The sequence below is a fragment of the Rhinopithecus bieti genome, unplaced genomic scaffold (assembly GCF_001698545.2).
Source record: "Rhinopithecus bieti isolate Rb0 unplaced genomic scaffold, ASM169854v2 scaffold_364, whole genome shotgun sequence".
NCBI classification, from domain to species: domain Eukaryota; kingdom Metazoa; phylum Chordata; class Mammalia; order Primates; family Cercopithecidae; genus Rhinopithecus; species Rhinopithecus bieti.
Genome location: NW_016803104.1, coordinates 83,573 through 94,714, shown reverse-complemented (window position 1 = coordinate 94,714; position 11,142 = coordinate 83,573). Strand labels below are relative to the sequence as shown.

At 35.8% G+C, this 11,142-nt stretch overlaps 1 long non-coding RNA gene across 2 annotated transcripts in view; it reads right to left on the bottom strand.

Annotated features, from left to right (window-relative positions):
- The window catches only part of LOC108543017 (uncharacterized), a 21,748-nt gene extending 10,612 nt beyond the window's left edge, over window positions 1–11,136 (bottom strand). Inside the window, exons 1-2 of one of the 2 annotated variants that reach the window (XR_001889443.1) lie at window positions 10,983–11,136; window positions 4,390–4,456 (exon numbers count right to left, since the gene is read on the bottom strand). This is a non-coding gene — a long non-coding RNA (uncharacterized LOC108543017). The remainder of the gene's footprint in view (window positions 1–4,389; window positions 4,457–10,982) is intronic. The other variant, XR_001889436.1, reaches the window with a different exon arrangement.
- Between the last annotated feature and the right edge of the window lie 6 nt (window positions 11,137–11,142).

The window sequence follows — 11,142 nt, the reverse complement described above, 5'->3', positions numbered from 1 at the left end:
AAAAAAAAAAAAATAAAATAAAAAATAAAATAAAATAAAATAAAATAAAATAAAATAAAAAATTTAGCTGAGTGTGGTGGTGGGAAATCCGAGCTACTTGGGAGGCTGAGCCAGGAGAATTGCCTGAACCCGGGAGGCAGAGGTTGTGGTGAGCCGAGATCACACCACTGCACTCCAGCCTGGGCAATTAAGCAAGACTCCGTCTCAAAAAAACAGACAAACAAAAAACCTATTTTGCTCAAGATATTCATATGTATGCTCATGAAAATATTTTCTCTAGTTTTATTTTGCATAATTTTACCCCTCAGCTTTAGAATAAAGGTAATATTGGCCTTACAGAATGAGTTGGCAAATATTCCCTCTTCCTCAATTTTTTTTCTTCTCAAACTTTTATTTATTGGAGATTAGACCTCCTGAAATAATATTCTAAATGTATTATCTCATTTCTCTTATGCTTATCTTATTTTTGTTATTGTCATAAAATATATAAAATGTAACATTTTCCCTTTTAACTATTTTATGTGTATGATTCAGTGTAAATACATTCACGCTGTAGTGCATCCATCACCATCATGCATTTCCAGAACATTATTTTCCCAAACTGAAATGCCCTATGCATTAAACAATAACTTCCCATTCCCCTCACCCCAACCATGGCAACCACTATTCACTTTCTGTCTCCATGAATTTGTACCTATGTACTCTAGGTACCTCACGTAAGTGGGATCATATAATATTTGTCCTGTTGTGACTGACTTACTACACTCAGCATAACGTTTCCAAGGTTCATCTGTATTGTAGCATGCATCAGCATTTCCTTCCTTTGTAAGGCTCAATAATATTCTATTTTATGTTTATCCCACATTTTGTTTATTCATCCATGGACATGTGGGTTGCTATTACCTTTTGTCTATTGTGAATTATGCTATAATGACCATGAGTATACAAAAATCCATTCAAGTTCTAGCTTTCAATTTTTTAGGGTGTATGCCCAGAAGTGGAATTGCTGAATCATATGGTAATCTTTTGAGTTTTTGAGGAATTACAACATCATTTGTTGCATTTGTTACAAAGTGACTGTACCATTTTACATTCTCAGCAACAATGCACAAGGATTTCAATTCCTCGGCATCCATGCCAATCTTTTGTTTTTGTTGTTGTTCTTTGAGAGATGGTATCCTTCTATCGCCCAGGCTGGGTGCAGTGGTGTGATCTCAGTTCACTGCAACCTCTGCAGCCAGGGCTCAAGTGATCCTCCCACCTCAGCCTCTCGAGTAGCTGGGACTATAGGCATGTGCCACAATGCCTGGCTTTTTTTTTTTTTTTTTTTTTTTTTTTTTTTGTAGAGAGCAGGTTTCACTATGTTGCCCAGGCTGGTCACAAACTCCTAGGCTCAAGTGATCTGCCAGCCTTGGCCTCCCAAAGTGCTAGGATTATAGGCATGCACCACTGTGCTCAGCCTCCAATCATTTTTTTTAGATTAATGATTGACATTTGAATGGGTGTGAAATGGTCTCGGTATGGTTTTGATTTGTATTTTGCTATCAATTAGTGATGTTGAGTGTCTTTTAATGTGCTTTCTGCCACTTGTATATAGTTTTTGGAAAAATATTTCTTCATTTGCCCATTTTTTAGTTAGGTTTTTTGTTGTTAATTTTTTGAGATTTGTCTTTTTCTTTCCTTTTTTTTTTTTTTTGAGACGGAGTCTTGCTCTGTTGCCCAGGCTGGAGTGCAGTGGCACAATCTCTGCTCACTGCAAGCTCCGCCTCCTGGGTTCATGCCATTCTCCTGCCTCAGCCTCCAGAGTAGCTGGGACTACAGGCGCCCACCACCACGCCTGGTTAATTTTTTTTGTATTTTTAGTAGAGACGGAGTTTCACTGTGTTAGCCAGGATGGTCTCGATCTCCAGACTTCGTGATCTGCCCCCCTCGGCCTCCCAAAGTGCTGGGATTACAGGCCGCAGCCACCGCGCCCAGCCCAATTTTTTGAGATTTTTCAAAGTTATATATTTAGAGCTGTTATTGCAACTTTTATTTCAGTTAAAAGTTAAACATATAAATATATATAGTTTTGCTATTTTCTATCCTCTCTACCTCCTATGGTGCAATATTTTCTATCTCAACGGGACCATGAGTTATAGATTAATAATATTGTACTTACTCTTTGTATTGCCTGTATTAACTAGGCTATGATTCCCTTTAAAGATTTTTATTTCGGACTCTATTTTTTATGTTATCACTACCAATGATTTTAAGATCTATAATTTTCTGTTTCTATTTAACAGCGAGTCTCGAAATACATTAATTTAAATTGACATACATATTTGGCCAACTGGTAGTCTTTGTTTGGGGTGATCTTACTAGTCTGTATCATTGGAGGTTGCCTCCCTCACTATACCAGACTTCATCTGATTTTTATCTCTTTTTTTAGAACCATTTTCCTACAGGGGAATCTTATCTTCTGCTTCTGAGGAAGGAGCTGTGAGTCTGGAGCAGAGTTATAAACCTAGCTACATGTGTTCTTGGAGATGAGTCATCTCACTATTTAGAATTCAGATTTTCACTCAGTCTCTGTATTTTGATTACATGTCTTGCCTTTAGCTGTGTCTGGTTTTCCTGAGTCTAAGGCTTTTTGTTTTGTTGTTTTAAATAGAACTTCCTTCTTCTGCCAGGTGTGTGGAGATGTGATTCCCTGTGTACAGGATAGTGAGAATGCCTGGAGTTCTATCTCTCTCTTCTTTTTTTAAATATGGAATTTAAATCAAACCACCAGCTTTTAGCCCAATGTGGCATACATTAGTGGTTCCACCATTGGCTGAATATTAGAAGTGTCTTGCAGATTTGAAGGAAAAAAATATCAAACAAACAAAAAAGTGGAAAAGATCGCAAAAAGAAGGGGAAATCACTAATTTACTAGCCAGAGATTCTGGTAGATAGAGGATTTTTAAAAAAACACCGGGTGCCTGCTGTGACTGTACAGCCAGGGTATGGAATAGCTGCCTTTCTTTTCATCCCTAAACCCTCCATAGTTCCTGTCTTATAGCATCTCCTGCCACTATTCTCTTTTATAATTAGGCTCTAGCCACACTTTTGCTGTTTCATTAACGCTCTGTGTCTAAGCTTTTATGGGGGACGGTGGGGAGAAGACAGTTGCCATTATTTTCCTTTTGATTTGAATTTCATGATTAAGATTTCTGAATTCCGCTTCCTTGCCTTCTTCAAGAATCTATTAAAATATCTGAGTTTTTGCTTTTTTCCCTGACCATCTGATTTTAAATAGCAGCACTCAATTTCTTATTTTTTTCTTCATTCTATACTTTATTTTTCTCTATAGAGTGTTTGTTAATTTTAAAATAGTACAGTTTACATTTTATTTCTTAATTTATTTTCCCTTGTTCTTCCAGTAAAGTAAATGTTCTGTGAACCAGGAATTTGTATTGGTTCCATTCCCAGCTTTTCCTCCAGATCCCTAAATAAACCTAGGTGTAATTCTATGTTTAATAAAAAGTTGTTGACTCAAGAAATAAATGGATGAGTTAACAAATAGTAATATTTCAAAATACGTGAGAAAAGTAGAGAAAAACATCAATATAATATAACGCTATAAATTTTATTTCTCAGCTTTTGATAGATCAAACAGACCCCTAAAATTAGGGAGATAGTAGGTATTCTGAATAAGATTAGTACTAAATTATTTTATGTTTTCAACAGTAAAAATAATATGAAAGATTAATAAACTCTTTATACCTAATATAAAATTATTTAAAAGTAATAACAGAAGTAGAATCGAAACCTACAAATACTTGAAAACAAAACAAAAACAAACGCCCTTCCTAAACAATTCTTAGTCAATGCAAATAATGATGAAACATCCGATTTTAAACTTCTTAAGTATGTGTCTCTATGGATTTGACTAAAATATTAAGTAAAATAATAAAATAACTTCTGAAGTAAAACTATAAGCAAACAAAAACTCTACATTTTGTCAGTAATAAATAATATCACAATCACCTTATTTGACCCACGGACATTGTTTTATAAAATCAACCAGAAGAAAAACGCACTTGCACGTGTATTGAAATTCCTTGAAAACATAGAGATACAGTAGCTTCCAAACAACCAGGAATCTCAATATGAAATACAAATATATTTAAGTACAAATATGCTGGAAAAGTTTAAAAGTGTATTTTCATATGTATTCCTTTAAAATAGTTATAAATTCTTTACCCTTGTATTTAAATGTGTTTTCTTATTGCATCTCATACTTAGTATTTCAATAAAAAACATATTCTCTAAGGCTAGTAATAAAACCAAGTTAATATCTTTGCATAGACTTTTATTCACTTTTCATGTTATGAATCTCCTTTTGTTGTTAAGAAAAGTACCCACCTGTGGTTCTGAAGAGCCACAACTCTCATCTTCAAACAGGTCAATGCTCTAAGCAGTAATCCCGCAACTGGAGACAACGTAAAAGGCAATAAACTCCTCCTGTTTCATAAACAGTGAGCCCTGAAAGCTGAGTGTTTATGACAGCAGGAGCTTTACTGCTGAATGACATTTTCTACTACTCTGGAAATATTGTGGAAGTGAACAGAGCAAGGGCAAGATTATCATGGCAAAGATATAAAGATTTTAAAATTTTTGCTTTTTTTGCAGAATTTGAAGAATAAATAAATAGAATTGATAAGCAAGAAAGTATGTTTGTTGCATACAAGAATTATGTGAGCTATTTACTGAGTTTATCAAAGGCAGGCCTTTGGATCAACTCTGGTGAGAGCAGGTCACTCAAAACAATGCCATTGGATTTAGGAGCATTCTCTACTGCCTAGAAAATACTAAATGAGGAAAAAAATAAATAGGTAAATAATGTGTACACCAAATGGTGGCTCACACTGCTCATGAAAAAAATATATGTTGGCAGGGCACGGTGGCTCACACCTGTAATCCCAGTACTTTGGGAGACCGAGGCGGGCGGATCACGAGGTCAGGAGTTCGAGACCAGCCTGGCCAACATAGTGAAATTCCATCTCTACTAAAAAATACCAAAAGTCAGCCAGGTGTGGTGGCAGGTGGCTGTAATCCTGGCTACTCAGGAGGCTGAGGCAGGAGAATCACTTGAACCTGGCAAGCAGAGGTTGCAGTGATCCAAGATTGTGCCACTGCACTACAGCCCAGGTGACAGTGCGAGACTCTGTCTCAAGGAAAAAAGAAAAATATATACGTTGATAATTTTTTGCTTTTAAAAGTAATAATGCTTATTGGGGTAAATAAAAAATGGAAGAAAATTTTTGAAATTGTGTATACAATCATGACCCAAAGACTTTTCCTATTTTGAAGTGTCTCTTTTCAATATTTTATTTTACCTATTTCTTTTATTATTTTATTTAAAACATAGAAATGGGGTCTCACCATGTTGCCCAGACTGGTCTCCAACTCCTGGCCTCAAGTGATCCTCCCACCTCAGCCTCCCAATGTAAACTGTGATTACAGGTGTGGGCCACTGTGCCTGGCCTGTTTTCAGTATTTTCAACATGTATATACGTCTTAAACTTTAATTTTTAAATTATAATTGAAATTCTTGTTCATTTTAATTTAAAGTTGCCTTAACTCCATAAGATAATTGAAATACTCTTCTCCAAATTTCTCAAATCAGAAGAAAGTACTGTTAAAAGTGTCCGTTGTTTTCTTTTCCACATTTTTCTATACACATGAATAATCATATATACATAAATGTGGATGTATGTAAACAACTTTATTTGTGAAATAGGCAAAATTTTAAATCTGTGCACTGTTGTTTACGAAAACCTACATTCTCATTTTTTAACTTTTCATTGATAGGAATTGATAAGAACATTTCACATTACTGTATGGTATTTATAACTGTCATTTTTAATGGTTTTACTAACATTCTGCTGAAAGAAAATGCCAAAATGCAAATAGCATTTACTTATTGTTATATACTTGGATTATGTGAATTTTTAGGCATGTAAGTTATGTTTTGACAAACAACTTTTGGCCTTAATTTATTTTTTTATATTTGAATTAGAGTTAATGAAAGAAAACTCTTATCGTTTAGTATAAAGTTGCTTTTCTAGTGTGTTATACTATTTTTATATGCTCACAGCAATATTTCAGAGTCATTAAAACTTAATCATTGAAAACTTGTAAACACAGAAATGACATAATGTTATTCACAATTTAGATGAAAGAAACAGTAGGCAGAACTAGTTAGAAATTGAGTGCAGCAAATAAGGCAAGAAAAATTACGTGAAAACCTAAAAATATTTAATAGCACAAGCAATTATTTATGTACACACACACACACGTTTTGTTTGTTTTTTGAGGCAGATTCTCACTCTATCACCCAAGCTGGAGTGCAGTGGCGTGATCATGGCTCACTGCAGCCTCGACCTCCCAGGCTCAAGGGATCCTTCCACTTCAGCCTCCCAAGTAGCTGTGACTAAGGTGTGTGCCATCAGTTTCGGCTAATTTTTTTTTTTTAAATAAAGATGGGTTCCCACAATGTTGCCCAGGCTGCTCTGGACCAATATTTGTTTTGTAAAATTTTCTTGAAATATGTTCAGCACCTAGCTCAGTGATGCTCCTCCTGCCTTGGCCTCTTAAAGTACTAGGATTACAGGTATGAGCAACTGTGCCCAGCCTAAATTATATATTTCAAATACTCTGTTCTAAGAATTGTTCTAAGCTCTCTGGCAGGTTCTTGAGACAAGGTCCAGATACTCTCTTCTGAATATATATATAATTAAAATAGTTTATATATATAAGTGAACTTGAAATATTTAGAGCATAATGGGGAAAACTTGGTGAAAATGACTTCATTTTCAGGCTTGGTGACTAAGTGAATGATAATTTTTTTTTCACCCTTTTTCTTACTCTGTTGTTGCAACATTCCCCTCCTTCCTCCATCATTCTTAGTGCCATCTCAACTAAATGACTCTTACTCATTTTTCAGGACTAGGAAAGATGTCTCTTCATCCAGAAGACCCTCCATGACCTAACCACATTTAATACAATGCTGCTCCTTGGTGCTTTCTTATTCCCTAAACAGACAGAGGAGTGGTATCTTTTATTTACTTATTAAATTTCAGTACTAAATTCTTCTGTTAATAATTCCAAGTTCTGTTGTTCCTGTACTTCTGAAGGAAAAGAGTGGCAGATCAGAAGAGAAGAACTGCAAGCCTAAGAAAGCCAAACCACCCTGACATTCATAGGTTTCAGTCATTTCCCAAGAAGCATTTTTCCCTGAACCATCTCTTCAATGACAAGGTCCAGTATAGAATAGCAGCTTGCCAGCTTGACATGTACTTATTCTTTGCCTTCCTCACTCTCTCAGTTAACAAGTTCCTGTTATTTTGCTATTCCGTCAAGTCATAGACAATATTATTATGTGGTTGAATTAATTTAATGTCATGCAAGGTCATAATGGCTGTACAAGCATCATCTTGTATCGATTTCTGCACTATTTGCCATGAGCTTGACTCAAAAAATTCATTTACTGCTGTTTCACTTCATTTGGAAGAATCATAACTGCTTAGATCTTTTAGAACAGATAGTCTCTTAGGAAACAGACTGAAGTATATTTTGAAATTCAGTGCTATAAAATGTATAAACTAAATCATCATGTAATTCTGTCTAAAAATGATTTGTTTTCCTTGAAAAAAAACTATTCTTCATAGTTAGAAAACAAAGAAACTGTTTTATTCTACCACTTAGTTGTTTCTATATAAATTTCATAGGTGTAATATTATATGGGCATTTTGCATGTGGCCAGTGCTCTTAAGGGCTTTTCCCACAATTGTAATTTATCTTTCGCTGAATTTTCTAACTTAATCATGACAGCATTCTGAAATTATCAGAAATCTCATGAAAATAAATTTATTTCTTCCTTTCTTTGTGTTTTAAAGTTTCCTCTCAAGAAGAGAAAATGTTTTATTTTGACAATAATATGTGTACACAGCCTATATTCACATCTTTGCCATTATCTTATTTGGACACTGAGACAATACTTATTTTCAATCAACTCTAGATGTCAAAGTATGTGAATTCACATTCTGTTGGGAAATAGAAAAGTAAAAATGTAAAAATTCTTTAAAATGAAGACTCACTTTTTTCTAACTTCTGTGTTCTTTATCTTACCAATGTCATCTTGCTCTATACATTTTCACAAAGATATAATTATCATTATTAATTTTTCTTTGTTTTGAGGTGAAAGTTTTTTTTATAGGCACTTTCAAACCTAGGAACATTGGAAAAATTTACAATATTTACTTTGTAAAATTTTCTTAAAATGTGTTCAGCACCTAGTTCAACAATATATTCTCTATGAATTTCTTCCCAAACTGTTTAGCTAATATTGACCTCTGACTTCTCTGAAGTTGAGGATGACAACTTCTTCCTTTGTATCACCTACATCAGGGATCTGTACAGTTCTGTAAAGGGCTCATTATTAAGGGTCTTTGGGGATTATATGATTTTGTTGTACCCATTCCAACTTAACATTGGGTGTGAAATCAGCAATATGTAAGTGCATGAGCATGATTGTATCCCTGTAACACTTTATTTAGAAAAACAGTTGGTGGGCTGGATTTGGACAATAAGCCATAGTTTATAGACCTGTGGTCTATAGCAAACTCTAACAATGAGAATACCACCAGTGGCTAGATGGGTAGCACGAATGCAGCAAGCCAGGTGCATTCCTTTGACAGATTACTTTGTTTTGTCTATTAAGGAAGTAGAGCTTTTATAAGAAAATATGTGTTTTACTGATTTTATAAATAGATGTGTTAGTCGATTTTGCATTTGTTATAAAGGAATAGTTGAAGGTGGACAATTTATTTAAAAAAGAGGTTTATTTGGATCACAGTTCTGCAGGCTCTATAAGAAGAAAGGTTCCAGCATCTGCTTCTGGTGAGGACCTCAGGAAGCTTCCAATCAGGATAGAAGGCAAAAGGGAGCTGACAAGTCATGCGGGAGGGAGCAAGAAAAGTGGGAAGTGCCACACTCTTTGAAACAATCAGCTTTTGTGTGAACTAATTGAGCAAGAATTTATTGCCACAGGGAGGGCATCAAGTCATTTACATGGGATCCACTCCTGGGATTCAAACACCTCCCACTAGGCCCCTCCTCCAACACTGGGGGTGGCATTTCAACATGATATTTGGCAGGGGAAAATATCCAAACTATATCAAGAGATTTTTAATTGTGTTTTCTCACATCTGATAGAAAGAGTTGACAAAAATAAGGACAATGTCACGATAGACTCTATGCTTTGATATAGGTAGAACAGCAGGGAGTACTGAGGACTATGGAATAGAAATAATACCATATAGGAGAGAGGCACAATGTTTCAGATATTACAATTTTCCAATTTAAAAAATTGCATTAAAATTCCCCAAACTTAAGTATTGTAAAATAATTTAAAAAATTTTACAGGTCAAGAAAGTGTGTTTTATATAGAACATTTCTACAGGCTGAAGTTGAACCAACTATTCGCAGGATTGGTCTCATAGCACACAGCATAAGAATAGTGTGTGAGAAACATGCCAGTTTACTAGTTTACTGTGCTCTGTCGGGGGTCATGTGTTAGATAACTGAAAAAATATGAATCCTGTTAAAAAGACTAGAAATATCAAGTATCTTATTTTCTCTTATAGACACAAACTAGTTTATCAGTTGATCATTGGCCAGAAATGTATGTCTAAAGGGTTTCTTTGATCAGAACCTATGTTATTCAATTATTGTTACTAGAGGCGGCCTTCATAGTGGTTTTGTTTGGTAGCACTTTACCTGCTCATTCTTTAATATATACATATCAGTTATTTGAGCAGATAAGATCTAGTTGATAATCACAAGTGCTATTTATGAAAAAAAAAAAAAAAAAAATCTCCAAACCTATCCAACTGTGGTTAATAGTGAATGTTGGTGGCCGGGTGTGGTGGCTCATGCCTATAATCCCAGAACTTTGGGAGGCTGAGGTAGGCAGATCACCTGAGGTCGGGAGTAAGAGACCAGCCTGGCCAACATGGTGAAACCCTATCTTTACTAAAAATGCAAAAATTAGTCGGATGTGGTAGCAGGCGCCTGTAATCCCAGCTACTCGGGAGGCTAAGGCAGGAGAATCCCTTGAACCTAGGAGGCAGAGGTTGCAGTGAGCTGAGATTGCACCACTGCACTCCAGCCTGGGTGACAGAGTGAGACTCTGTCTCAAAAAAATATGTAGTAAATGTTGGCATAGCCATAGCAGGATGTTGGGTACTGATGGTTTGACCACAGTTCAATAATTAAAGTACCAAGATTCTCATTTTTTTGAAGAGGGACTGGGCAGGGGCTATCTTCACTTGTGCATTAGATGAGAAATAGGATGATGAGGGTTCTATTGGACATAATGAACAGGAGAAGAGTCCTCATCTTGAATAACAGAAGACCCTAAGGATGGAGGAACATCTGTTCAAAGCTTAAGACCAAGTTGATGCAGAAAGCAAATGTAGAAAGAAGAGACAAAAAAATGACCATATTGAGTATGCTGATAGGTAGACTTGAGAGAAAAGATGGATACTAAAGTTGAGTAAAAAAAGTATTAAAAGATCAGGATTAAGGAGCAGGTGAACTGTGAGTAAAGGTAAAATTCAAATGAGCCCACAATTTGCCCCAGATAATACACAATGATTTATTGTCTTATGGGGAAAGATACAGACATACAAATTAAAGGTAAAAATCATTCACTAGGAGCCTAGTGAATTCTGTGGCAGGGATTTAAAAATGGTTACTTCATCAGTTTCCTAAACCATTATCCCTTCAAATGTTGATGAAGAGAAACGAGCCATGCCACAAACCCAGGCATTAGTAGCCAATCGTAATGAGGAACTCAGCACGAAGCATTCTTCACTGGGAAAAATCCTAGAAATTTCTAAGTACTTTGACATATTTGTAAGCGAGAAAGCAACACCACTGTGAGCAGTTACCAGATGCTAGTGAGGCTCGGGGAGAGCTGGAACGATGATGGCAGTTACCAGATGCTAGTGAGGCTGGGGAGAGCTGGAACGATGATGGCAGTTACCAGATGCTAGTGAGGCTGGGGAGAGCTGGAACGATGATGGCAGTTACCAGATGCTAGTGAGGCTG